This window comes from Onychomys torridus, chromosome 17 (genome assembly GCF_903995425.1).
Source record: "Onychomys torridus chromosome 17, mOncTor1.1, whole genome shotgun sequence".
In the NCBI taxonomy this organism is placed as follows: domain Eukaryota; kingdom Metazoa; phylum Chordata; class Mammalia; order Rodentia; family Cricetidae; genus Onychomys; species Onychomys torridus.
The window spans coordinates 12,416,489-12,444,263 of NC_050459.1; the positions used below are offsets into that span (position 1 = coordinate 12,416,489).

General features: G+C 40.8%; 1 long non-coding RNA gene across 1 annotated transcript; it reads left to right on the forward strand.

Moving 5' to 3' along the window:
• Positions 1–1,583: 1,583 nt before the first annotated feature.
• On the forward strand, positions 1,584–27,775 carry LOC118569018. Its single transcript, XR_004943011.1, has 4 exons — positions 1,584–1,644; positions 3,021–3,052; positions 25,303–25,382; positions 26,133–27,775. It is a non-coding gene; the product is annotated as an uncharacterized LOC118569018 (long non-coding RNA).

Sequence of the window (27,775 nt, forward strand, 5' to 3'; positions counted from 1 at the left end):
TAATGCTCAGTGGTTGAAAAGCACACACTGTTCCTTCAGAGGACCCAAGTTTGGTTCCAAGCACTTATATTAGATGGCTTATAACTTCCCATACCTACAGTTCTATGGGATCTATCACCATCTTCTGGCTCCTTTAGGTACTTATACTCATGTACACATACCCACACGGACATACATAATTAATTTAAAAAATCTTTCAAAAGACAAAATCTGAGTAGACTTGCCCCAAAGGTGGAGAGCCACCCAGTGTATACTTTTTTATTTATTCAATTGTTTACTTTGTTTTTGTTTGTTTGATACAGGGTTTCTCTGTGTCTGTGTAGCCCTGGCTGTCCTGGAACTTGATCTGTAGACCAAGTTAGCCTTGAACTCACAGAGATCTGCCTGTTTCTGCCCCCTGAGTGCTAGGATAAAAGGTATGCATTGTCACTGCTAGACAACATATTTTATGGAATTTTTATGAATATTCATAATATGGGATGGTATTTGCATGGAATTAGGTATCATGATAGCCCTGATCTCTCTTTTAGAATAGTTATTCTCAGTGTCTAGGAAAACTCACAAAAGAGTGGGTGTGTCAAACAAGGAAAGGAACCTTATATTGATGTCTATTAAACAACAACAAAAAAATTTTAGGATGCAGACCCTTCCTGGCTGTGCCTGTGTGGGAAAATGTCCTGGTGCCGTCAGTTTCTGGTGTATCAGTAATGGCCCAACTATATCTTTAAGGATGCTTAACCACAATGAGCCATGTAATAGTCAGAAATCACAGCTGCCAAGATGTACCTGCGGCTTTCCTTGGTTCCTACATGTCTCATTCCTTAAACACCTGATATTAGAATTTGGTGTGGTAGTGTGGTGGTAATAACAGGCAAAAGAAGGTCAACTATTTGGAAATTAGGGCCTGAGTATGTCAGGTAAGTTGAGGGCTTGATGGACACAAGGGGCCTTGAAATATCGCTGAGACCCTGTACTTTAGGGTCACATCTCTCTGTCCATCTGACCCTCCAGCTAGTTCGAAGACAGGCTAAATGTCCAAAATGGCATTACACTGGCCTCTTAGTATTATGAGAAAATTTGAGAAAATGGCCGCAAGGCTTAGTGCAATCTGCCTTTGCTGTTACTATGTGACAAGTGTGTCTTGATGTAATCAGTATCACATGCAAGAGGCTCAGACATTGAATAGAACATCTCATAGTTTACCTACTAAGAAGTTCTCCAAAACAGGGCACAGGTGGTGGTGAGAGACTGCTGTGACAATTGCCACCGTTAATGGCTGTCTTAGCACATGAATCAGTATGCAGTGAGCTACCTGGAGCACAGGATGAACTTATTAAAACTCATCCCTAATGTCTCCGCTGGAGTAGGATAGTCCCGCCATCCAGGTGGGAGTCCAGTAATGAGAAAAAAACAGCTGGTCACGCTGCCCTTCTGTTGTGGTGGAATAACAATACTAATTAGGAACTTTTAACTATTTTTTGACCACACATTTGTGAAGACATACTAACTAATAAAATGTAATTTATTTATTACACCCAGTTAAGTCTGATGTGTCTTCATTTGTTTCAGCTGGTCCCAGGCTGAGGTGAGTTCATGTTCAGCATGCCACCAAACAAATTTCACTGTAACAAGAGAATACTGTGGGTAGGTGTCTTAATAAGTTATCAGTATTGACAGTGATTAGCACCAATTCTCATAGCTGTTTGGATCTTGTTCTCCTCTACTGCAAATCAGCACTTTACCTGCCCCATGCCCATGCAGGAGTGAATGAGGTATACCCCATAATCAACCATGAGGCTCAACATAGACTTGGTTGGTGATCATCATGCCTGGTAAATATTTAGTAATTAATTTTATGTCCAATTCCTACAGTTGGATTTCAGCTCTAATGGGATAGGGTTTGGGTCATAGTTTACAATTTATAATACAGATTGTATGCACATGTTGAGCAGCATTTGAGATATAGATAAATACTAGCTGAATCCCAGCTCCTCTGAGCACCTTGCTGAGGGTTTGGTGGTTCATGTTACTGTCCTGATCTTGCTTAATGGAGAATGAAGTCCTTATCGTCACTGGGCATGCCTAAGGAAGCTGCATTTCTTGCTTCCTATCTCTGTGAGATGACCTTAACAGACATCCTTCTCTGTACCCTTCCGGCTCTTCTCTCAGGAGAAGTGACTTTCCTTGTAAGTGGCCAGGGAAGTGTGTGGCCAGGCTTCTCTCTCCATGGTCTCTCTGGTCCTCCTGCCCACAGAAGCCTGTTCAATTCAGCCAAATCTGTGGGTTGTGTACACTCTCATTTTGTAGAGGACGAGGGGGTCTACCAGTGTGTCCTGCTAGGTCAGTGTGACAGGCCGGGATCATCTTGTTAGAGTCAGTCACTCTGTTTTGCATTACACAGCCTCTAGTGTCCTCTGTCCATGTTTATGGCAAAAGGGAAGGAATGGTCTTAAGTTCTGGATACCACTGGTCACTTCAGGGATCCCTCTATGCTTTCATGTCAATTTGTAATTGTATGTATTGTAAACCATGCCTGAATACAAAAGGTTTGTTGTGTATGTTTAAGGCAACCCCTATGACTCTGGGACACTGTTTAGGGAAAGGGACCTGAGCAGGACACTGCTGGCCATTCCCATGGAGTAGCCTTCTGGCTGTGTGCATATACAGAGTCTGAATTTAGATCAAGATCTCAATCTGACAGGGTTTAAAGAGTAAAGATGGCTGAACCAAAATCCCTCAGAAGCAAGAAATCCTCTTGAGAAATTAAAAAATTAAACCCTCTTTGCCTTGATTTGAAGTTAGTTCTTTTTAATGTGTAATATCTGAAGTATCTATTTTTGGTAATTTTTTTCATAGATATTAAGAATTTAATTATTTTGGTTGAATGGAAATTTTTGAATGTTTTCTCCTTTAGATTTGGGTAATTAATTATAGGATATTTAGGCTTAAATATGCATATGTATTTATAAAACATAAGTTTTATATTCTAATATCCACATGTTTTATTAATATTTTATCAGGTCTTATGAAAACTACAATCACCTTTTTTAAAGTGAGTACATTTTAAAATGTTTTTATTTATTCTTTGAGAATTCCATACAATATACTTTGATCATATCCTTTCCCCTCCAAATGCACAAGATACTACTTGTGCAGAATATACACTACTGTTTAAGCATTGTATCTAAGTTACTTTTCTGTTGTGGGCTACAAACCATGATCCAAATCAGCTTGTAGAAGAGTTTATTTTGGCCTATAACCCCAGAGGAATAAGAGTCCATCATGTTGGGGAGGTGTGGCAGCAGGTCACAGTAGCAGGATGCTGAGAGATCACATCTTCAACAAAACCCACAAAGAACTGGAAGTCGGCCCAGTCATGAAATCTTAACACACTCACCCCTCCTCATGATAGACTTCTTCCAGCAAGGCTGTAATTTTCCTGATTTCTTCAAGACAAGTGTTCAAATATGTGAGCTTGTGGGGACATTTCTCATCCAAACCACACAAACATATGCTTTCATAGTTCAGCTACAGACATGGAGTTAGTACAGTGCTTTGCTTGAGTTGTATCATTAAGCTTCTAGAACACTAAGAGAAAAATATGTTTTTTTTTTTTTTTAAATACCCTTCTATTTAGTGTTTAATTGTTCTATACAACTTCTGGCTACTCATAATTGTGAAAAAGTAAAAAATGACCGGATCATGTGGAAAAGGTGCATTGCAATTGAATCACTATGGATAGCCATAAAGCTCAGGGTTTCTAGCTTTAAAGGAATCATGACAACATTAATCCCTGTTTGAGTCTAGAGTTATGGTGAAATGGAAATTTTAAAGACAACTTCTGAAATTTAAAAAAAAGGTACCATTCACTTTTAAAAATCTCCTCCAAGGCATGAAAAATATTTAAATAAGAATAATGTCTATTTCAATCTCTAAGATGCTTTTTCATATTTATGGCTTTTCAGTACCTGGTGGGATTATCGAATGAGCTGGATGGGGACAGAGTTATGGGGTTTCCTAATTTAAAGTCATTTTAAAACCTGCTTTCTGGAAGATCAGTAGCCTCTTGGGCTCAGAAGACCTTGTAGGGCGGAAGTGCTTACGACCAGCACATGGGCTGTTCCAGGCATTGCTCACTGGCACTGAAAACATGCTGACTTCACTTCCTGCCTTGGTATTCATCTGGTGCCATCAAAGGCAGCACCATCCGCAGGTGCCTTTCACGCCAAAGATGCAAAGCAAATCACTGTTTTCGACAAGATTTTGATGCACAATTTCTCAGAGCCCAAATAAAGCCTAGTGTAACCCTGGGTGGCATTCATCTCTGAAGGCATTTTTAAAGAGTATGATAATTTTTGCGAAGTAAGTGAAACATTTAGCACTCCATCATTATGATAAAATATAAAATGTGTGCATAAAATGAAGCAGGTTTAATCCCATGAACACTGAGGGAATTGGAAACTGAACTAGGGGATTAGCATCTAAAATGAGTGATTGTAAACAGAGGTATTTTTTGACGGCAAGGGTTATTAGCCCCCCCCCCACTTTTTCTTTCTCTTCCCCTCTCTTTTTCAAAGATGTGGTTTGCTTTTGTCTTTTTCTTTGTCTTGGCTCTTTTGAATATTTATTCATTTGGGGCTCAGCATGTGGAATGGAAATACTCATTATTTATTGAATTTACTGATGAATGTGTTAGAATACCTAAGTCTTTTAAAAGTTGCTGAACTTTATTATGTGTTAACATCTGAAAAAACTGAAAGGAAACAGGAGCAATTGCTAGTCTTTATTTCTGTGTCTGGCAGTGGAGATCGTGTGTGTGTGTGTATGTGTGTGTGTGTGTGTGTGTGTGTGTGTGTACATGTGTGTACATATACACTGATATATCCTGTCTATATAACCCATAATATCATCTCTCTCATTTATATAATCTATCATCTATCTATTATATTTATATAGAAAGATGTATCTCTATTTCTATCTATTTTCATCTCTTATCTGTTTATTCTCAACCTATCATCATCTATCTTTGATGAATCTTTCTGTAGAGCTTATGTATTCTAATCTATGTTATATATTTATCATTTATTCATGACCTAACCTATCATATCTATCATTTATCTTTGAGTCATATAATTCCTTTAAGTTCATATGCATGTAATATACTAAGACACTTAGGCAGCTTTACAAGTGACAATATATTCAGTGATTTTGTGAACTAAGAGGCATAAGGTTTATAGCTACTAAAATTGGTTAACCTACAGCCATGGACTCTTTAAGAAACCCATGTGAGATTTGTTCATAAATATAACAGACTTATCCCAAAGGGCCCATGCCTCATTGTATCTTTTTCAGCAATTTTGAACAGTTCAAAGCTATTCAGGCTCTGGCAAGAAGCTTCTCTTCCCTGTCTCTCTTTCTCTAGCTCCTTACTGTTAGTTTTCCTGAGAGCCCTCATAGAGGACCAAGGGAACAAGGTCCCCACAACCTCTGTAGTCCAGGTTTGGCTGCATTGTGGTATCAGAACTAACTAACTAATGGACAGGGATGCCATTGCTACTCCGAGTTTCTGGCCAGGTTGGATGTCAAATATACCTAGCAGTGGTATACATTTGCTTTGCCCAGAGGACCTGAATTCAATTACAAGCACCCATATCAAGCAGCTTACAACCATGTGCAATTCTAGTTCCAGAGGACCCACCACACACTCTTTTGGAAGCCATGGGTACCTATAGCCATGTACACACACACACACACACACACACACACACACACACACACACACACACACCTTTTTGATAAGGCCTGCACACACTAGTTAACCCGTGATTCAAACTCTCACATACCCCACCTCAGATCAGAGCAGTGTAAGAAAACTTACAGAAGACACCATGCCTGGGTCACAGAGGTCTTATCCTAGGCCTCAGGTGAAGGAACTGAGTATCATCCTGCTCAGTCATGGTTGCAAATGACAGAGCCTACACTGCAACCCATCCTCTTATGAGGCTACTTGATGCATTCTGCCCACGTCAAAAGGGTACATTTGACTGAAGGATGTATAAATTGCCATGTTATAGACTCACTTGATACCCTGAATTTGCTGAGATGGATAGTCACTCTGATTCCTTCCAGGAGCATCTCTTGCCCCTACTCTGCCGATTACAGGCATGTCACAATTCTTACCATAGCTATAATCTGAAGCAGAGAGTTACGCTCTGAGTGGGATGTAGGAAAGCATGATTTTTAACAATGTAATATGTTGTGGTTGAGGTTAAAATGGCTGAACATTAAATATTTAAACCAGTCTCTCAGAAGGACTTTTGCATTGCAAGGAATATCTGAAGGGTATTTTAATTTTAGTATCAGCCTCTGGGAGGAATTTCCTACCATTTTATGATGAATTTCCAGGCTGTCATTTCTACTAACAGACTCATATCCATAAATATAAGCAAAGGCATGTGCTGCCAATGTCTGCATGATTGAATGCATTCAATGTCTTCATACTTGAAGAATGATTTTATAATATGTATGTATTTAAATGCTATCTATCTATCTATGTATCTATCTATCTATCTATCTATCTATCTATCTATCATCTATCTAACTATCTATCATCACTCCTTTGAGAACATCTGAAGTATAAATCTGTAGGGTCAAGTAAATTTTACTGTCAGCTAGAAAACTTTATAGAAAATTTGGCCTCATTCACAGAATTGCACAGCACCTTAAAAATTACTTAAAATGTATCAGAGCAACACTGAAGGCCCATCAAGGAAAAGCTGTTCACTTCTAACAAAAAGAATGGAATACACCTCTCTGCAGAATCATGCCATTGTCCTTAAGAGGTAATCCAGTTGGGCAGGTCACCAGCTAGTTAAGAGACTACCTTTCAGGGAAGCAGCTCCACCTTAAACTATGCTAACGAGAGGAGGAGTAATTGTCTCTTTAATGAGATAATATGCTTTTCCTTCTTGGAATTCTTACCCCGCTTAGTACACTTCTTCAGACTGCTGTGAGTCTGTTGGGTCTGCCTGCTTTACTGAGTCCTGACTCAGATAGGCATAAATTTTCCTTTATTTTATCTTTCCTTTGTCTACTTGCCTGAGCCTAAATATGCTTTTCCTGGAACTTTAGACTCTGCTCTTTCTCTGAAGATCCCTTCTCTGCCATGTACCTTCTTGTTTGCCACACTTGCTGACTTGCATATCTAACTCAAATAGTATACAGCATGCTCTCTGGATTTTTCCATCTTCCTCTCCCAGACTGTAACCAAGATTTAGAGCCTGTCAGCCCTGGGTTTTTTTCTTTTGATATTCTAGTAAAATTGTGGATTTTCCATTTGAATCCATTCTCATGTGGTTTTATTAATGAGTCTGATAATGCCAAGATGGGTCCCAGATTCCCTTGGTATCAAACCCAGGTCCCCACATTGTTTTCAAATGGTTGCACTGTAGTGCAAGAACCTTATACCACAAACATATTTTGCCACTTTCCTTATTCTTCACTAAGAGCAATATATATGAAGTATTTCTTTGTTCAGACTGTTTACTTCACTCTCACCAAGTTCCCTTTATCTTTCTTTAAGTGCACCATCCTTTAGTCATGGCTGAGATTCCCTAGTAGGAGACCTTCTGCAGCTCCTTGCTGGCTCCCAGTTCTATAGGTGGCAGGGAGCACTGCCTGTAGATTTTGACTTTGTGGTGGCATGCAAAAGGTTTTCTGCCCCCGACCCCACCCACCGATGCAGTAAGCCAGTTCAAGCCGAACTGAAAAAGTATAACAACAGGTTTATTTAAGCAAAGCAACTCCCAGATGGGTTCTCTGGTCCCAGAGATGGAGTCTGGAGAAGCTGCACCCACAGATGAAAACAGGGAGACTTTGTAGGTTGTAGACAAGGGTGATGACATGTCTGTCACTTGGATTTATGCCCAAGTATGGTCAAAAGCTGAGTGCTTTAAGCACAGACTTGGGTGGCTGGTGACTTCAGGGGAGGACGCTACAGTAGTCCCCAAAAATGTGGAGCTGGGGTTTTTGGTGCCTTTCCTTTGGAGACTCTGGATTAGGCAAGGTTTGGAGAGAGAGAGAGAGAGAGAGAGAGAGAGAGAGAGAGAGAGAGAGGAGAGAGAGAGAGAGGAGAGAGAATGGGGCTTCCTTAATCATGTAAGGGTGAGCTGGAGATTCCATAAGAGTGGTCCTCACAGGCTCATATATTTCAATGCTTAGTCATCAGGGAATGGCACTCTTTGACAGGATTAGAAGGATTAGGAGGTGTGGCCTTGTTGGAGGAAATGTGTCACTGGGGGTAGGCTTTGAGGTTTCAAAAGCCTACGCTAGGCTCCATCTCTGTCTGTAGATCTCAGCTACTGTTTTGGTGCCATGCATGCAGCCATGCTCCCCACACCATCCCCACAGCCCCTACCCATCCTCACTCTCATGATAGTGGACTGAACCTCTGATACTGTAGGCAAGTCCCAATTGAATACTTTCTTTTATAAGAGTTACCATGGTCATGGTGTCTCTTCACAGCAATCGAACAGTTAGTATGTCAGGCATCTCTGTGTGCACTCACCTTGCCCTCCTGCCACTTTCTGGTAGCACTTTTATAATTTCAGGTCCCTGGGTTAGACATTAAGACTGGATGTCATACTGATGCCAAAACCTGTGTAGGCCACCTAGAGACCCTGTAGTTCTGAGAACCATTTCTCTGTGTTAGGACCTTCATAATTTTTCTACTTTCCTGTTCTTCCTAGATCTTTTGTATTTTAAATAAGTCAGTCTCTCTGGAAACTGTGCTCTCTGCCTTCTGAAGGAAGTTCTATGCTGCCTTTGGGTCAGGCATGGGGACCACAGGGTAGGGGATGGTGGCAGTATGATGACAAAGCCTTGGGGCTCCAGCTGCTCACTGGGCCTTATGTCCTGAGGATTCTAAGAACACAGTTACCACCTCTCCACATTGCCCCCTTGATTGTTGAATATGCATCTCCCAGAGATGTGCCAGTCATTAGTAGGAGAATTACCTGCTGACAATTATTTTGTTTTTCTGGCAGTGAAATGCCTCATAATTGAGGGTGCTTTGCATTGGTGACATCCACTGGGCCCTGGGGAGCAGCCATCTGGACAGCAATAGCCTCTCTCCCCTGTATGCTCTTCAAGGCCAGTCAGCAACTTGGCTGTGTGAAGCACTAACTGGATTTCTCTCCATCATGAAATGGGCCAAGAACTCATTTCCTGTCCCGAGGCAGCTGGTGACTAATCTGCATCCCCTTATTGCAAGGATGGTTCTTGCTCCTGGGGTGACCTAAATGTTCAGAGTCGATTCGCCTGCTAATTCTCCAAGTTAGCAGTTCTCCCCTGAGCAAGCAGCAGCTAATCCATTTCAGCTGGCCTCCCTCTGACTTTAGCTCATAGTGCAGATTAAGGGAGAGTGAATGGCAAGGAAGTCACCAGCATGGTTAGAGTTGTCAGGGTAACATCAAGAGAACATATTAAAATTTAAAATATGGCTAATAGGTCAGAGATTCAACTCAAATATAATGTAATAGGAGTTTTTGTCTTCTGCATCCTATGTGACTTTATGTTGTGACATTGACCCTATTGACTGGAACTGGTCTCTGTAGGCTGATGGCTCCCTTTAGCAAGAGGCTTACAGAGGGTCCCAGGAGGAGAAGGAGGGGGAGACATTTCCTCTTGACTATGTTCACTAGAGGACTCTGTGAGCTACAGAGCTCCTTATAGTCATGCCCCAGCATCCTAGCTCTTCTTAACCAACTATAAATGTGGCAGAAACAAAATTCTCACCTGCAGGAAGTAGGCGAGACCCCTGCAGAGTTCTAAATGGATTTGCAGCAGGATGGAGTGTGCTCACATGGGGAGCCCCTGCAGTACAGCACAGGCAGTACAACACACAGGCACAGTGATGGAAACACATGACACTATTGCTCTTTCCTCAGAAGCCAGAAGACCTCACAACAGCATGGGGACAGCCAAGCTGGGAGCAGAAGTTAGGCTTGGGACACCTATGGGGCAACTCCTGTGGCCACTATTCCCTGCATCCTCACTTTGCTTCCTCACTGCTCTGTTATTTTAGGAGCCCATGCTTTACTCTCTCTGGTCCTTTGTGTTATTCATTAAGTGGCACTGTTTACGGTGGATGCGAGAAAAGCCACAAGGTACAACAAAACCCACTATAACAGTTTGTTAAGGGAATGGATGTTCATAATAGGCCTATGGGGAATACCAAGCAGGAAGAAGTAGGGGAGGAGAAGTGGAACTCGCTTTTATAAGTTTCCCCTGTACATGCCCATATAGGCTTATGTAGGTATGCCATGCATGAGCATAGATTATGTGATCACGCTGTGTGCAAATTACATGATCACACAGCACATGGATTAGGTAGTATGTAATGCCCTGAGATGACTAAGCATCTTGCCAGCACACACACAGTCATATAGCTGGGGGAGTGGGTAGGAATTCTAACACTTTGCCCTTACAATCCTCAAGTTGATGACTGAGAAACATCCCCTAAAATAGCCATACACACTGCAACAGTGTCAAAGAAAGATGCCTCCATTGATTGACTCCTGCCTCTGTTGGAATTCCATGCTCTCTAGTTGTTTCACGGGGCCCAAACTGTCGAGTTTCTGAGAAATAACCAAATTGTTATTTGCCAAATCACCATGCTTCACAGGATATAATTTCTGATGTCTGTAGAGCTTGACTCTAATAAAACAGGATCATCTCTCACTGGGCTCACGATCAGAGGGACTCTGCTCTCCTTAGACAGGAGTGATTGGCATCCTTATGAGTCATAAGACACTAGGAGGAACAAGGTGTGGACACATCTGTACTGATCTTACCTTAAAAACCCCTGAGGGGTGGGCTGGCAAGATGGCTTAGGGGTTAAAGGTACTTGCTGCTAAGCCAGATAACTAGGGTTTGATCTTTAGGATCCACATATGGTAGAAAGAGAGAACCAACTCTAGTGTCCTTGAATCACCACATATATCCCATGCCCCCATAAATAAATAAATGTATGTAATAAAAAAAAAATCCCTACAGAAAGCTGCGGTTACTAAACTTGCTTCTATGGATAAAATTCACAGAGGATGACAAGTCAACTTGACCTCTGTTACTTCACATACATATACAAACATGTATAAGTTCATGCACATAAACATTTATAAACTCATACATACATATATGCATATACATTCAGACAATATATAAATATATACCTCCATACATATCATATATATACACCCATACATGTTCATACATATACATACAGATATACATATGTCCATTTATACACACACATATGCAGACATTCATATAAATGCATATATGAGCCAACAATATACATATGCATACAAATACAAATGCATACACATATGCATACACATTTATGTACAAATACACATATATAAACACAAATATGTACATATACATATACATATTTGAATAATGTATGTGCACATTGAGACCTTAATTTTGTTCTGATTGCATTCATTCTTTGTACACATTTAGTCAAGTGCCACACTCTTTAATATTTAAGTGCTCGCTAATTCACATGCTACTGCTTGAGTTTGAATAAATTTTTAAGAATTTAAAAATTCACAAATTTAATTAATTGGCTTCCTTTACTGTTATTTTATTTCCATGGTAATATTTTGCTAAGAGCAAATTTAGCTATGCAAATATATGCACACTTAGTGTCTGGAAATTCCATTTAATTTTAATAAGTCAGTTAGTAGACAAAAAGCAGATATTGTTGAATTAAAAAGATTATGAATAAAGGGTGAAACAGTCACTATCTCACCAGAGGAGTTTTTATTATTCAATTATTCAGTGATGAATTACAATGAGAAGTGTAGTGAAAAAATTGAGTCGATCCATTCAAACCATAGAGGCTAGCGCCAGATCCATACAGTTTGATCTCCTAAAAGACAAAAGAAAGCAATGTGAGAAGCCACACTGAACTCAGGAGAAAATGGTCCAAATGAAGGAATACTAGACAATTGTGGCATATAGTTAGTTGTTAATTCTAATTCTGTAACATTTCCATAATAGTTTTGAAAATTCAAGGTTCTTTCAAAAGACCTCTATTTGGTATCTTGAAAGAAAGAAAGAAAGAAAGAAAGAGAGAGAGAGAGAGAGAGAGAGAGAGAGAGAGAGAGAGAGAGAGAGAAAGAGAGAGAAAGAAAGAAAGAAAGAAAGAAAGAAAGAAAGAAAGAAAGAAAGAAAAAGAAAAGAAATACTTAAGGGTCCATAAACCAACCATGTACCCTTAAGCTTCTAAAACCATGTGCTCTAATGCTTTGCACAATGTTTTCTGAGTTTAAAAAAAAAAAGGCTGGCAAACAATTCAAGGCTATAACAGGCCAATCCTGTAGTGATTTCATATAGCAGAATCATTGAAGCCAACTGTCTGTAGGAGGCATGTTGAGGCAAAGGGCACAGTCACCTCTGGGTTTGGGCAAAGCCACTCCATGCCTTGACATGCCCTGCCAGCACATTAACTGCTTCCATTTTGTACAGTGTCCATGTACTCCATTTCCAGACCAGCACTCCAAATTGCTAGCTGCCCATATATCTCATTCTCCTTTTTCTATGCATGCTTGAGATTCTGGACCCTAGATCCTACTGGAGTTCTATGAGCTTCAAAGATCTGACTGTGTAGGGGGAACTTTTTCTATGAACTGCCTGGTCCCCAGCCACTCAGACCCAAGTAAACACACAGAGGCCTATATTAATTAAAAATGCCTGGCCATTAGCTCAGGCTAACTACTGACTAGCTATTACACTTAAACTTAGCCCATTTCAGTTAATCTATATGTTGCTATGTGTTCCATGGCTTTATCTATGTGCTATTACATGATACTCCCTGGACAGCAGCCTGGTGTTTCCTGACTCAGCCTTCCAGCCTTACCACAATTCTCCTGTTTGCTTATCCCATCTATACTTCCTGCCTGGCTACTGGCCAATCAGCATTTTTGTTTATCAACCAATCAGAGCAATGTATTCACAGCATACAGAGGGATATCCACAGCATGACTGGCATCTGAACTTGGATTCTCTAAGTAAACACAAGCATGGTGAATTTTTATTTTCATGTTTGTAGAAGTTATATTGTTTTGTTGCTTTCTCTACTGTGAGCTTTCTTATCTGGTACAGTATATGCAATGTTTTAAAAAGTGTTTTCTTTTTTCAAGTGTGAAGATAGGGTTTCTTTATAGTTTTTCAGCAAGGTTCTTCCTAGCTAGTGTTCAGGCTCACCTTAGCACAATTCTAAGGCATGTCATGTCATTAGGCCATCAACTTCAGCAATGATGGCTGCATTAGTCCCACATCTTGAGGAAGAGCTAAGAAATAGTGCTTCCTACACAGACTTTCTGTAACCATCAGCAGATTTCTTTTCAATATGCATGATGTATGGCGATACCCAATGCACCTTTGTCACTTTTAAGTCCATCTCCCAGCACTTGTCTTGCTCCACTTTGTCCACACTGTCTGGAGGTGTGAGCAAGCACAACATACTTCCCTGCAGTCCCAAGCCTCACTTAGCTCCAACAGTGTTTGCCTGGGAACTGCAGCTACAGCAAGGATTTCCTGCTCATCCCAGCTGTCCCTGAGGACAGGGTCACCCAAACCCTGAGGGCTCCATGAAAACCAGGTGTCCAGTGGGGGATTGGTCTTTACCTTTCCTTTCTCCATGAAGTTTTCTATTCTCAACTGTTCTGAGCCCCTGCTGGCCTCTTCCAGACGGCTCTTCATAGGTTGCTTCTCCTTATTGCTCTCTCCCTATCCCCTCACGGCCCCTTTGAAACAAGTCCCTTTTGTATTGGATTGCCCAAGTATAATTCATTGGAATCTGGACTGTCTCCTATCATTATAGTTACTAATGATGTCATTCGGTCCTGGCTACTCCCTACTATCCTGTGTGAAGTGACAGGAGAAGCAGGATTGCCCCAAATAGCTGCTGGTCACACTCACAGCTGACTCACAGGTAGAGAGGGGAGGGGATGTCATGCAAGCTTCCAGGAAGCTCACTCTCAATTCAACCTCAAGCTGTACAAGCTACTCCAGAAGATGCAGGTGACACATACCCACTTTGCACCTCCTCAATGGCACATCCTCATGGGAGTCATGGGAGCATTTCCCCCCTCCAGCATCAATAGGAGGAGGGCTCTAGCTGCCCCCACCCCCACTCCAAGAGCTGCCCTGCCTGAAACAGGAGCCCACGATTTTCTTAGTTGGTAAGTCCCTGCTCTGTGGTCTATGGGATCTATCCTTCCCCCACCTCTTTTCTTCTCCATCTGTCTTCCACTCTTTTCTTAGGACCAAGTTGACCCTCTTTCACAGGACCCCTCTGTAAGGACCCTTCAGGAAGTATAAACAGTCCACCTCTAGTTCCTGAGGCCCTAATCATGATATTATTGTGTTTTCTGTGAGCGTGTACAATGACTCACTGTCTCTTGACATATTATGTTCACACTGCAACCTAATGTCAGCCCTGTAACCATGCTCAGATGCCCCTCAAATGCCTCCTAAGTCCACCAAATGCTCTTGTTTCTAAAAGTAATCTGTTGCTGAGGTCACATGTGATTCAAATGATTAACAAAATTACTTTTATCCAACTGTTACCAAAAAAATCCCACTATTAGCAAGAATTAATATGTTAGTTAATCACATATCATCCAAATATTAGCAAAAATTCACTATCTATAACAATATCTTATCAGATAATCACATATTATCCAACTACTACCAAAAATCATCATTAAAAGCAAGTGTTATAGGGATTTTAAGATTAAGATTTTAATAATGTTATATACAGTGTGATACAACTTGGAATATAAGCTAGCATAAAGTATGACATTTTATATATAATATATTAAAGATGTGTATACATTTACTACAGTACAGAAATGAATTATTATATAGTTAATTATATGCTATATGTAATACATAAAGGATAAGTGTTATACAATAGTGATCGCATATACTATTATATAAATACTGCATATATTTTATATTTTAATTATGGAAATATTTTTATTTTATTACTTATACCATTTATTTACTGCTATAAAATATACAAATTATTTTCTGGTAAATATACTAAGTATTGAGTAAATAACATATAAATTACATTGTCTATTACAGTATGCATCAGAGCTCCAGTAGTATAAACTTATATTACCTTTATGATAATGGCACACTCAACTTTTACTATGTAGGCAGGACTTTTACTAACTATGGAAATATGTGAAAATAAGAGCAACATTTCCAGCAAAAGCAACCAGAACTTGCAACCCAGAGTAAAGATGGCTGCCAGGAGGACTCAGCATCCTCACAACAGCACAGTTACAAGGCCACTGCCCAGGGAAGGGGTGGCTGCTGACCTGTTCCTGTGGGCCCCTGGCTCATTTCTAAGATGATCACTATAGGAATTTTCAGGCACTCCTCAATGGAAATGGTTTGGTCAGACTCTTATCCTTTTGATACAACCTTGGTGGCAGTCTCTTCCTGTACCACCGTTCTTTCTTTCTCTTAGGTTTATCTCACAGACATATCATACATTAAACCCTAGAGATACTACCTGGAAATACCTGTGAAAAACACAATTCCAGATAAGAACCTTCACAAGTTTCTACACGCTTATCCTTCAATATTACTGACAGTTATACATTGAGTCAGTGTTAACTTTTTCTATTGAAAAATATCTTGTTATAATGGTTTCTTGGGGGAAAGATTCCGCTCATATCCATCCATTTTCAATTGCTAGAGTTCCTGAAGTCTTTTTTATAACAGCATGTTTCTCTCTCTGTGGTGTTTTTATATTCTATTTATTTTAACAGAAGTAAAACAAAGCAGAGATTTACCCTCTATTGCCTTTACCTTGTTATCTGGCAGCTCGAATCACCTTTGCCTCATGTAAGGTTTTGCTCTTACTCCATTAGTTTTGTGTGAACCAGCTAAATGCTGAGGTCTGATGTAACTTAGGTCCTGTGTGTTTCATGGGTGTCTAGGGTGTCAACATGCACCTGGCTGAGCATCTGGTCTGTTAGGCAACACAGCCCACGATTGTTCCAGAACTTCTACTTTCATAGACATATAGGAGCACTGTGTGTCTTTCCCAAAGACTAGTACATTAGTCACTCTTCTTCTTAATGGGGACAGCTGGGGAGGAAAGATTAATTTGGGGTCTTGGTTTCAGAGGGGACATTCATTCCTGATGTGGAAGGCAGAGCTTCAGAAGCTGTTTAGTGTATGGGGGCTTAGCTCATTTCAAAGTGGCCAGAAACATATTAGCCCAAGCTGCTCTATGGAAACATGGGTAAGACATGGGAGGGGCTGGCATTTAGGGCAATTGATTAAAGTCAGCTGGTCTACCAGGTCTCTTCTGTAAAAAGGACATGCACCCTGCTATGGTCTGCTGGTGGCTGACCAGATAGTTTCCAGACAACCTCTCTTCCCATGCTTAACTGGGAGCTGCCTGACCTCTGCCTCACAATAGGCTTTGTTCCTGGTAGAAATGGCCACACTGGGAGTCAGACTACAGCAGCTCCTGGAGCCATAGGCTACAAGTCCTGGACCCAGAGTTCTGGGTTCCACTTCTATTCCTCCCTCCTTTCCATCATCTCATATACATTCCCACCTATATCCATACATGCATGTACTACATGTACGCACATTCACATGACACACATATGTAGTACACATGAGTGTGTCTCACTATGATGTCCTGGCATCTACAGCTCATTCTGAGGATAGGGAAGGGATTTGGCCATTGGGAGACACTCGTGTGCTACCTCTTGTTTCAATCTCATAACGTTCTTCAGTGAGCAACTATTAATTTAACAGATGATACAAATGTGGGTGGATCTAGATGGTGAGGGAGATAGCCTGCATGGAAACAAGGAGGTGTGAGGTGTGGAATGGATGCACTTCAACCAACATCCCAGTGTTCAGTCCAAGAGGACCGAGGTGACAGTGTTTGCACTGGTTGAAGAAGCTGTAGCTCAGCAATTAGATTCAGTCTGTGTGGTAGAGAATGAAGACACCATCCCTGAATCTATACTGTTCAAGAAAAAAAAACATTTCAAAGTTAATGCTGGTTGCATCTTTGTCAAAAACACCAATGACATCTTTGAAAGTTTTTGACCAATGTCTTCAATTTCATATTCTCTCCACACCTTATCTTATTAGTATTGATAGTCCCTGATTTTTAATGTAAAATTTCCTGTGGATAGATTTACTGCTGTGCTGGATTTAGAGTTTGTCTGCTGGCATGTGTGCTGTTTGTTGATTATAGCCAATCTTTTCAGTCTTCCTCCCTAGGACATCATTGAAATCGGCAGTTCCCTCTCAATGTCGTGTAATGAGTCTGCAGTCAAACTGTCAGTGTCTTTTTCCCTTTGGTTTTGCTTTCTTTTGTCTATGACGCCTCCTTCCCAGGTTCATCTTAACCATGAAAACATTCAAAATGAAGCAAACAGAAGGCTGTGGTGACATTCAATTACCCATTTTGCCCCAGTCTCTGACCTGCTCTCTGCCAGACCTTGGACTATGATTTGTTTTTCCAGTTGAGTAGAATTAAAGTTCAATCCAATGGAAGGACCTTAGGTGCTCACATTTCTGAAAACTGACTTAAAGTAACCCTGTGGTCCACAGGAGGGACGCATTGCCTCCTGCAGACAGATCTCTGGTGTCCCTTCAACGCTGACCACACACTTGCTGGAGGCAACCTCTCTCCAATGTCACTTATTGCAGAGGACATTATAGGCGTTGGATTTCCTGTCAACAGGATTCCTCGGTGTTCCTTATACTATCAGTTTGTTCTTCCCATTGCTGTCAGTTCTAATGAATGTCCTGCAGTGTGCCTTCCATCTACCCATGAAGCAGACTGCTTTCTGTCTGGGTTTCCTCAATAAAGCTGCAGTGAATTTTCCTGGGCAAGTATTTTCTGGATGTGTTTGGTCACTTTTTCTTATTGAATAAACAAAGGAACAATGTTACTTATTCCAAAGGTATGTGCTCATTTTAGGTTGATAGTGCTTTCTTCCCTTCCCCTTCTACAATTGTCTTCATCAGATCTTGGAGCTTGTTTTATGGGGAGGAGTTATTAAATTTGGGCCCGGAGTGATGGCTCAGCAGTCAAGAGCACTGGGTACTCTTGCAGAAGACTTGTGTTTGGTTCACAGCCATCTTCAGCTTCAGGGAATCTAATGCCATCTTCTGGCCATGGATGGCATTGCACACACATAGTGTACATAGAAGAAAGCAAAACAGTCATACACTCACATTTTAAATACACATCTTAAAAAGATTTATTGGATTTGTGTTAATTAGTGTTTGATTAGTCTACATCTCTGTGAAATTTATATTGCTTTTTGAAGGGTGTTGAAGTTTCCCACTGTAACATTTTCTTCTCTTTCTTTCTTTCTTTTTCTTTCTTTCTTTCTTTCTTTCTTTCTTTCTTTCTTTCTTTTTTTAAAGCTTTTCTACTTTGCTTTAAATATCTGTGGCTCCCTTGCATTGCAGTTTAAAATAGCTATGACTTCTGGGTAGATTTTTTTCTCTCTGACTATAATTAAATTTTTTTATCCTTTGCATATAGAGCCAGACTAATTCTGCAGCCTGATTGATGCTAATGCAGCCACTCTTGCTTTTTTGAGTTAACATTTACATACATGATTCTTATTTGCAAATACCTATGTAATTGCATTTGAGCTTATTTTCTTACAGTGTACTATTAAATAAGGTTTTCTAATCCAGTTTACCTATACTTGTGGTTCTTTCTTTTTTTATAGTTGAGGTTTTTATTGTAGATATGAGAGAGCTGCCAGAGGCATTTGAAAAGGTCCAGAGCAGAGAGAGAAAGGAGTAGACTGAACATGGCCAACATACTGGATATAGCCAGTGCTGTCTTCAAGAAAGGGAAGAATAGTGCATAGTAAGAGATCAAAAAGAGCAAAATGATAGAAAGAGATGATAGATGATTGATAGAAGATAGATAGGTATATAGATAGATGATAGATGATTTATAGATAGAGGTAGGTAGAGTAGCTGGATTATAAGAAAGATAAGTAGCTGGGGGAAGGGAAGGAGCTTGAAGGAGCTGAGGTAGAGGAGGAGGTGAGAAGACCTAGGATGCTAGCATGGGCTATGAAATGTATAACAGGTCCTTATGATATACTAAGGGGTCCTGGGGGCCAGCAGAAGCATTGATGTGCTAATAGATGCCACAGGTAGCCATCTAGCCCTTCTATCAGAGATAACAGAAATGACTCCTTTTGGTAAACAGGAACCATCTTTACATGTCCCCAGGGAATGCTGGTTTTTATCTAACCACTGGAAATTCTCCTATAGTCCAGGTTGAGCTCATTTCTGGATATTTACACAGCCTGAGATATAACATTCCAGCTTTTTGTTGATGATGAGGGATGGTGTATTCTCATCTGTAACTGCTTCAAATCTAGAGAGGGTTGTTGTAGCAGTCCCGGAAGGCTGGAATGTGGGTACAGTTGGGTGGGGAGGGAAGGGGATTGTGGCAATGGCAAGACACACCTAGTTCACTGTGTAGGTTCTGTAATCACTTTGGGCTAGTGAGATGCAGGCCACTTTGGAGTAGTTGCAGGACTGAAGTTGATTCCTGAATGGTGTCTGTCAACTGAGTGGAAATCTACTGGAACAGAAGGTATAGTTAAGGAGTTTGGGGAAAATCTTAAACTTGGGTGTACCCTTGGAACTTTTGGCCCTGTCTTGTTGTCTCAGTGATGGGGGTGAAGATAGAAAGGAGTTCCAAGACCAGGAGAAGGAAAGAGCCTACCCCCAGAAACAGGCTGTAGACAGGAAAGCTCAGTTGGTGACTGACTAAAGAATTTATCAGGCAAGAAGTCCCGGTATAGCACAAATTGTTAGAAGGTCTTATTAATAAAAACAAACCCAGAGCCAGGTATTGGGGTGAACACTGAAAGATCAGAGAGACAGAACAGGCCACAGCTACTCTCACCTCGCCAACTTCACAGCCAATCCTGTTTCCTCAAACGGGAAGCCTCTGAGTCCTCATCCAAAATGAATCTCAGCTGAACTGCTGCTCAAATGCCTAAAAGCTTAACCAGGCTCTAGTTCCTGGTCTTCATGCCTTATATACCTTTCTGCTTCCTGCCATCACTCCCTGGGATTAAAGCCGACTGTTACCATGCCTGGCTGTTTCCAGTGTGGCTTTGAACTCACAGAGATCCAGATCTGTTCTCTGACCCCAGATAAGTTTGTTAGGGTGTGTAATATATTGTGGAACACAATATCATCACACCCCAGAGTTCATTTGACCTGTGAAAGATGCAAAGTGTGACTCCTTGAAACTTACATGAATTTTTTTAAAGTATAGAGAAAGAGGTAAAAGTTTTAGATATAGTAGCATAATCATTATCTGTTATATGTACTGAAACCCTCATTGTAGTAAAATCAGTTAACAAGTGTCTCTAACTGCTAACATCCCTCTCTTCCCCAAATGCGGAAGACTAGGAATTTCCATATAAGATCAGAAGAAAGACAAAATCTTGCCTCTTGTCATGTTTATTAGCATTGTGCTAAATATTCTAGCTCGGACGACTGGAGAGGAAGAAGACACAAGAGACCCAGACCAGAAGGAAATAGATAAGGACTGACCATGCAAATTGTCCTCTGATACACACACACACGCACACACACATACACACGCACACACACACACGCACACGCACACACACACACACACACACACACACACACACACACACACACACACACACGCACACACACACGCACACACACACGCACACACACGCACACGCACACACACACACACACACGCACACGCACACACACGTACATACACACACACGCACACACACGCACACACGCACATACGCATACGCACACACACACACGCACACACACACGTACATACACACACACGCACACACACACATACATACACACACACACGCACACACACACACACACACACACACGCACACACGCACACACACACGCACACACGCACACACACACACGCACACACGCACACGCACACACACACACGCACACATACATACACACACACGCACACACACACGTGCACACACACACGCACACACGCACACGCACACACACACACACACGCACACACACACACCCGTACATACACACACACACACGCACACACACACACGCACACACACACACGTATACACACACGTACACACGCGCACATACACACACGCACACACACACACACGCACACACACACGCACACACTCACACGCACACACACACGCACACGCACACACACACGCACACACGCACACACGCACACACACACACACACGCACACACACACATACACACATACACCACGCACACACACACACACACACACGTACATACATGCACCCACACACATACCTTGACATGCATATACACATACACATGAATAAATAAGTATAAGGAAAATAATTTTTAAAATAAAAGGAGAAAAGTTATTTCTCCATGAAAACAGCATAGTTGAGTTTGAAGGAAATCCTAAGAAGTCCACTAAAATGTATAAGTAGGTGGGAGGCCTGGCAATCAACTCACAAAAATAGTGTCTATCCAAGAGCAGCTTTATTCATACTATCACCAAAAAGAATAAAATGCTTGGTAATAAATTTAACTAAAGAAGCAGAAAGTTTGCTCACTGAAAACTGTAGAACACTGTTGGATGAAATGTAATGAATCACAAATTACTTAAAATACAACTCATATACTATGATGAGAACATGTAATGTTGTCAAGATAGTAAAACATCCCAAATCAAGCTAAAGACCCCCATTTAATTTCAGGAGGTCATAAACAGACTCTTATGCTCAAGTCAGTTCATTTTTGAAATGGATACAAATTCGGTGTGGTGGGGAAAGTCAAAATCCCTGTTGTTTGAGCAACTATGTGGAAGGTTAAATGTGAACTCATACCCTGTGTAAAACTCACCCAACTGGACAATTGGCGTAAGTCACAGTTGTAAAATTTCAGAATCTAGAGAAAACATAAGCATACCTTTTTTACACTTTTATATCTGGAAATGTGCATAAAATAAGACAGAAATTACCAATACTAGAGCAAATGCAAGAGCATATGCTTGGTAACCAGTCAGTATATGCTTAAAATGCTGAATGCAAAGCTACCATAAGGCCCTCAGTCTCTGTCTAGGTATAGGACCTGGAGAAGGGCAGACACATATAGACTAAAAGTTATATTCTAGTGTTTGCAGCACTGTTATCCCTCACAGTTCAAAGAGGAAAGCAACTTTAATGGTGATCAGGCATAACAAATGATGGATATAAGTTGATCAATGGTTGAAGCATGACTTGACAACCAAAAAATAATGAGGTACCAATCCATGCCACACCACCAATAAACATGGAAAGCAACATGCTGCATCAAAGGAACCATCACAGAGCAGAATATGTTCATTGTCTTATGTGGAGTCTAATTTAAAGATGATGAGTATAATTAGTCTGAGGGCTGGCAAAAGCAAGTGGATGAGAAAGAGGCAACACTGGGTAATGCAGGAAGTCCCCTTCAGACACAAAGTGGTGCTAAGATGGAGTTGTGATGAGGGTCACCTTGCTGGGAACATAAGACATTCACAGTGGGTAAATATACCAAACTGGGCTTTGTATAAAAATGCATAGCTTAAGGACCAGTAAGAAAACCATCTAAAATAAGACACAAACAGAAAAGAGAAAAAAACAAAAATAATCAGCCCACTGGAAAGATGAAGCATAAGTGTCAATAACTTGGGGTCATTGGTGTCCCTGAAACAAAGGAGAAAAGGAAGAAAAGAAAAGTAATTTGAAGGAACAGTGTACAGATATTCTCATGTTTGATGAAACTTTATAAAGTCCATAAACCTCAGACAACTAAGGTATTTAGATATATCACATTCAACCATGGTATGTGTAAAAGTTTCTATACACATTTGAGTTGTATATAAACCACCTACACCATAGTCTGTGCAAACCTTACACATTTAAGGTATACATAAACCACCTATATTTCATGAAGTAGTTAACCCTTATGTGGCTAAGGTGTGTATAAACCATCTTCATTCCTCTATTATGTGACAGACTTCCCCTGGGGTGCATCTCACATGTCTACTTGCTCCAGAAAATGATCCCAGAACAGACCAAGTATGGATATCACCAAAGTCCAACTTGCTTAACCAACGTGTTTTATTGGGGTTACATACAGGAATATTACAGAAAAGTTACTTAAAGGCACAGAAATGACTCAAAGAGAGCTGTATCACCAAAGCCCACCCAGCATGGTCCCACAAAACAACTGGGAATCTGGAACACACTGCACAGCCTGCAGGCAGATCAATGAGTTAGAAAGTATCTTGCCAGGTGGCTTGGTTAGCCAAAGCCCCTTCCAAGCATCTCAGGTGTTCTCTGCTTCTTCCAAGTGGCCAAAAACTTCTCATCTGAAAGTGACTCTTGACAGTCATTACTGTTAACTGGGAGGGAGGAGCCTAGTGAATCTATTCAGTTTCAGGAACTTCCTAAAGCTATTTTGAATTGTTTATTTTCTATCTTAAGGTGCTTCCCTGGTAGACAAAATGTTTCATTAGGAAGAAAGTGTTATATAACACTATGTCTAAACTTCACATATCTAAGGTGTTTATAAATAACCTACATCCACATTATTTGTAAACTACCTATATTCAAGGTGTATATGAACTATTCACACCCCAGTGACTAGCTATTCACTCAGGAGTATATAAAAAGTACCCACTATCATGCTATCTACACCTTATCCATGTCTGTGCATGTATCCACAGTATAGAAGAACAGACCCAAACAAACACAGGAGTACAAAAACGGCACAGCCATGTAACGTCCCAAGCTGACATGAAAACCCGGGATAGAGAAGATGATGCCCACAGACACAGGAAAAGATGATGTGTGGAGTAACAACAAGATGAACAGTGACAGATTTCTAATCAGAAGGAAGTGTGAGGTGGTTAGGGACACTGCAAGACTCTCTGCAGTTGGGGTACCTCTTCCCCTGTGTTCTACTCTAACACCCAGGGGGACCACCGTGGAAGAGTCAGTGACAGTAATGCTGACCTAATGAGGAGCCTGAGCTTCAAGGGCAATAATAATAGAGCTGAAAATAGACTCCCTACCACATAAGCCATGCAAAAGCAAAAGCTGAACCATGGTTGCAAATATAGGCGCTGAATGTTTTAGGAAAGTTAGGTGGGATTAAAATGAGAGGTAGTCCTAAAATATTCAGCTGTTAAGTTTCTGTACTTTTCACTTTTTAATCACATAAATACTGAAAGACCTATGTAATCATTCTAATTAACTTTCATGTATATTCACATTTCAGGTATAAGATGATTTTGATCAGTTCAAAACTTCACAGCTGAGGGAGAATAGCTCAGTGAAGCAGTTGTCTAACATAAGCAAAGTCTGGGTTCCATTCTCAGCATCCACAATAAACAAAACAAACAACCCACACTGTCAAATCAGGTATCATTGAATGCATGCCTGACGTAATTAAAACAGATGACTAGGAACAGAAACTTGAAAATATGCAAACTGAAACAAGCAGATAATAAATGATCAGGATTAATTATGACGTGGGAGTTGTTGGTGTTGGTGCTGATAGGTCACATGACCAACAGCTTCCAATCAATGGAGTGTGCTGGGAACAGGGCAAAGAAGCTGCCCTTTCGTGAGATATCATATGCAAAAGGCCCAAACAACAGCTGCATATTATTGCAGTATAATTTAATTCTATAAAACATATGCTTCCAAAGAGAAACCTGTCATAAACTAGTGATGCTAGAAAAACAGAGAAATGAAAGAAATTGAAGAAAGACTTCTCATCTACCATCTGTCTACACAATTCATTCTTCAGTCTGCCTCTTCCAACTTCTGGAATGATCCCCACATGATCCCATACATTTCTCTTTGCTAACTCAAATTTAATTTCTAGGAACATTTTGTATTTAGTGTGTGTGTGTGTGTGTGTGTGTGTGTGTGTGTGTGTGTGTGTGTGTTTATGCATAGAAAACTGAAGGTAGATTCTCAAGCTTGGAACAAAGAACCTCTGAGTTCCTGCCAGCTGCCTGAGAAATCCTTTTGCAGAATGTTTACTTCATTGGTCTGAGCACTGTTTTTTATTTTTTATTTAACGTTTTTATACTTAAAGCACACCTGAAATATCAGTAAAGTTTTTCTTTTTGTTTATTTTCAATACATTCTGCAGAGGCCATCCTAAATTATCCAGTACAGCCATGAAATGCAGAAGCCCTGGAAACAGTCGACACCTTGATGAAGAGCTGCTTGGTATTCATAAACCTTCATGCCTGTCAGGGAATTCTGCTGACACGTCTCAAAAGTCTGAGGAGTGAAACTGTTGTTTTGTTTGCTTCTCGAATTCCATGGTCAAATATGCACAAAAAGGGTTTAAAGCCAACTGGAGCTTCTGACGTCTGCAGTGAGCTTCCCGTGCTGTCTGCTTTCTGCTCTAATTTGTTCACATTGTTTTTGATGATCTAATTTAAGATGAGGAGGAATAGATCATGAATTTTTACAGCACTGGGAAGCTGGAAGAGCAGGACACAAACTAAGTTAAAATGCAACTTCACTAAGAGAGTGCGTGAAGGAAGGGTTCCGTGGAAACTGCTCTGACATGGAGTCCCCTATGTCCATGTACTATGTCACTGGCTCAGTCTAGAGGTTCCTAACAGTATTTAAGGCTTTGTACAAAACACTTGCAGGGTTCTGGGGGAGGGTCAGGAGGCAGGGTAGACTGGTGGTCCAGCAGGGGTGACTGCTTTCAGAACCCCAGTAAGGATGCATGCAAGGGATGACCTCCCACACAGGCAGCTCAGTTCTGTGTGGGAACCACAAGAAAATGGCATTCATGAGTTGGTTAGATACCCTTTCTTATTTAGCTTCTGATATATAAAATCAGAACACTGTATATATATATGTGTGTATATATATATATATATATATATATATATATATATATATATATATATATTACCAGTGACACTTGTCCCTCACTTCCCTTTTTGGTCTCCATCATAGAAAGAAAATTCTAGAGGATCTAGCTGCACTTATGGAAGCGTTGCAAGCACACAGGACTGTCCTCAACTTGTCAAATAACAATGCCCAACATGTGCAACATCAGGGCACTAGGGGAAGTGCCATCAATGCACCCACAGGAAAAAGGACCAGCCTTGTGGAAGACCAGCGACTGTCACAGCAGGTCTTCTATATTCTTGTCCACAGACACTGACTTCCCTTGCCATCCTCAGGTGCTTTCAGCAGCTCTTCTGATGCCCCCCTGAGTAGAGTCTGCCTTTCTCTGGACAGTATCCTTGCCATGAAGTCATCCCTCATGGACTTCCCAAGGAATGTGTTTGCCATCAATAACTGCATCCTGCACATACTTGTGAACAGTACACAAACCTGTCCAGAATCCACTGCCTGAGCAGGGTTCTTTGAATGGGAACTTGGAATACTGTATTCCCCAGCTGTGAGTTGCTATGCAGATGAAAACTGCCAGCACTGAAAAAGACATCATTCCATTTCCTCCAGATATATTCCCAGGAGTGGATTGCTGGACTCTACAGTAGGTTTTTAAGGAACTCCTATACTTTTTTTTTTTTTTCCAGTTGCTGTGCCAGTTTACATTTCCACTGACAGTATGCAAGGCTCTTACATCTCCACACCCACAGCACCATTAAAAAATGGACTGGGTCTTTGGATCCCAACCATTCCACACAGAATTCCCTCATCTCAGCAGGAGGCCAGGCAGTCCTTTGCCAGTATGTGGCAGGCACCATCAGAGACAGTTCCCTTTGGTCTCTGTAAAGGCAACTTAAACATATTGGCTTAAATGGGATGATTTCTCATCTGCAGATACAAGGAACACATGGAGTTTCAAGTAGAAACATGGTGGTTGATAAAACACGGTAGAAATTCAATATTAAAATCGATTACAAAGAGTGTCAGTAATATAGCCTATTGACATGGGAGTTCATCATACAGAAAGGAAAACTGATTCCATGTCATCAGCGAGTAGTTATGGGGAACTGGTGCACATCCCACAGTCCCACCCTAGTTATCATTTTAACTAGTGGCTTAACAGATGAGGAAGGCAGGATGGAGATGGGTGTGAGGAACAGAGCAAGGCAGTTAGGACTGATGATGACACTGTATGCTGGGAGCTTGTGTTGAATCCCAAGCCTCTTTTCCAGTCCAAAGCCATTCTGAGAATGAGCAGGTGATAACCTCCTTTGTTAGCTTAGTGCGAAGAACTATGGATTGCTGCCATGGCCACGGATTGGAACTGGAACTCTGGAGAGCAATTTCCCCACCAGCATAATTTCTGTTTCAATCCCGGTATTCCTTCATTAACAGTTACTTCATAAATGAATAAACAGTCATTCCTCTCATATCTAATTCTAAATATGTGTGCTGTATTTTAGGAAGTGGAGAAAGTGGTATATTTGGCATGTGCATTTTAAACTTAAACGATACAGTCATTTAACTGGAAACCACACGTCCAAAAGCAAAATTGGCAACAGATTGGAAGTACAGCATTGATTCAATGATAATTTTTTAAAGAATTTTCTGCGTGCCTTGAGTATCAAAGATTTAGCTATGTGCAACTGCACTCAAGTGTACTGTAGAATGGTTGGTATATGAATGATTGCATATTTACA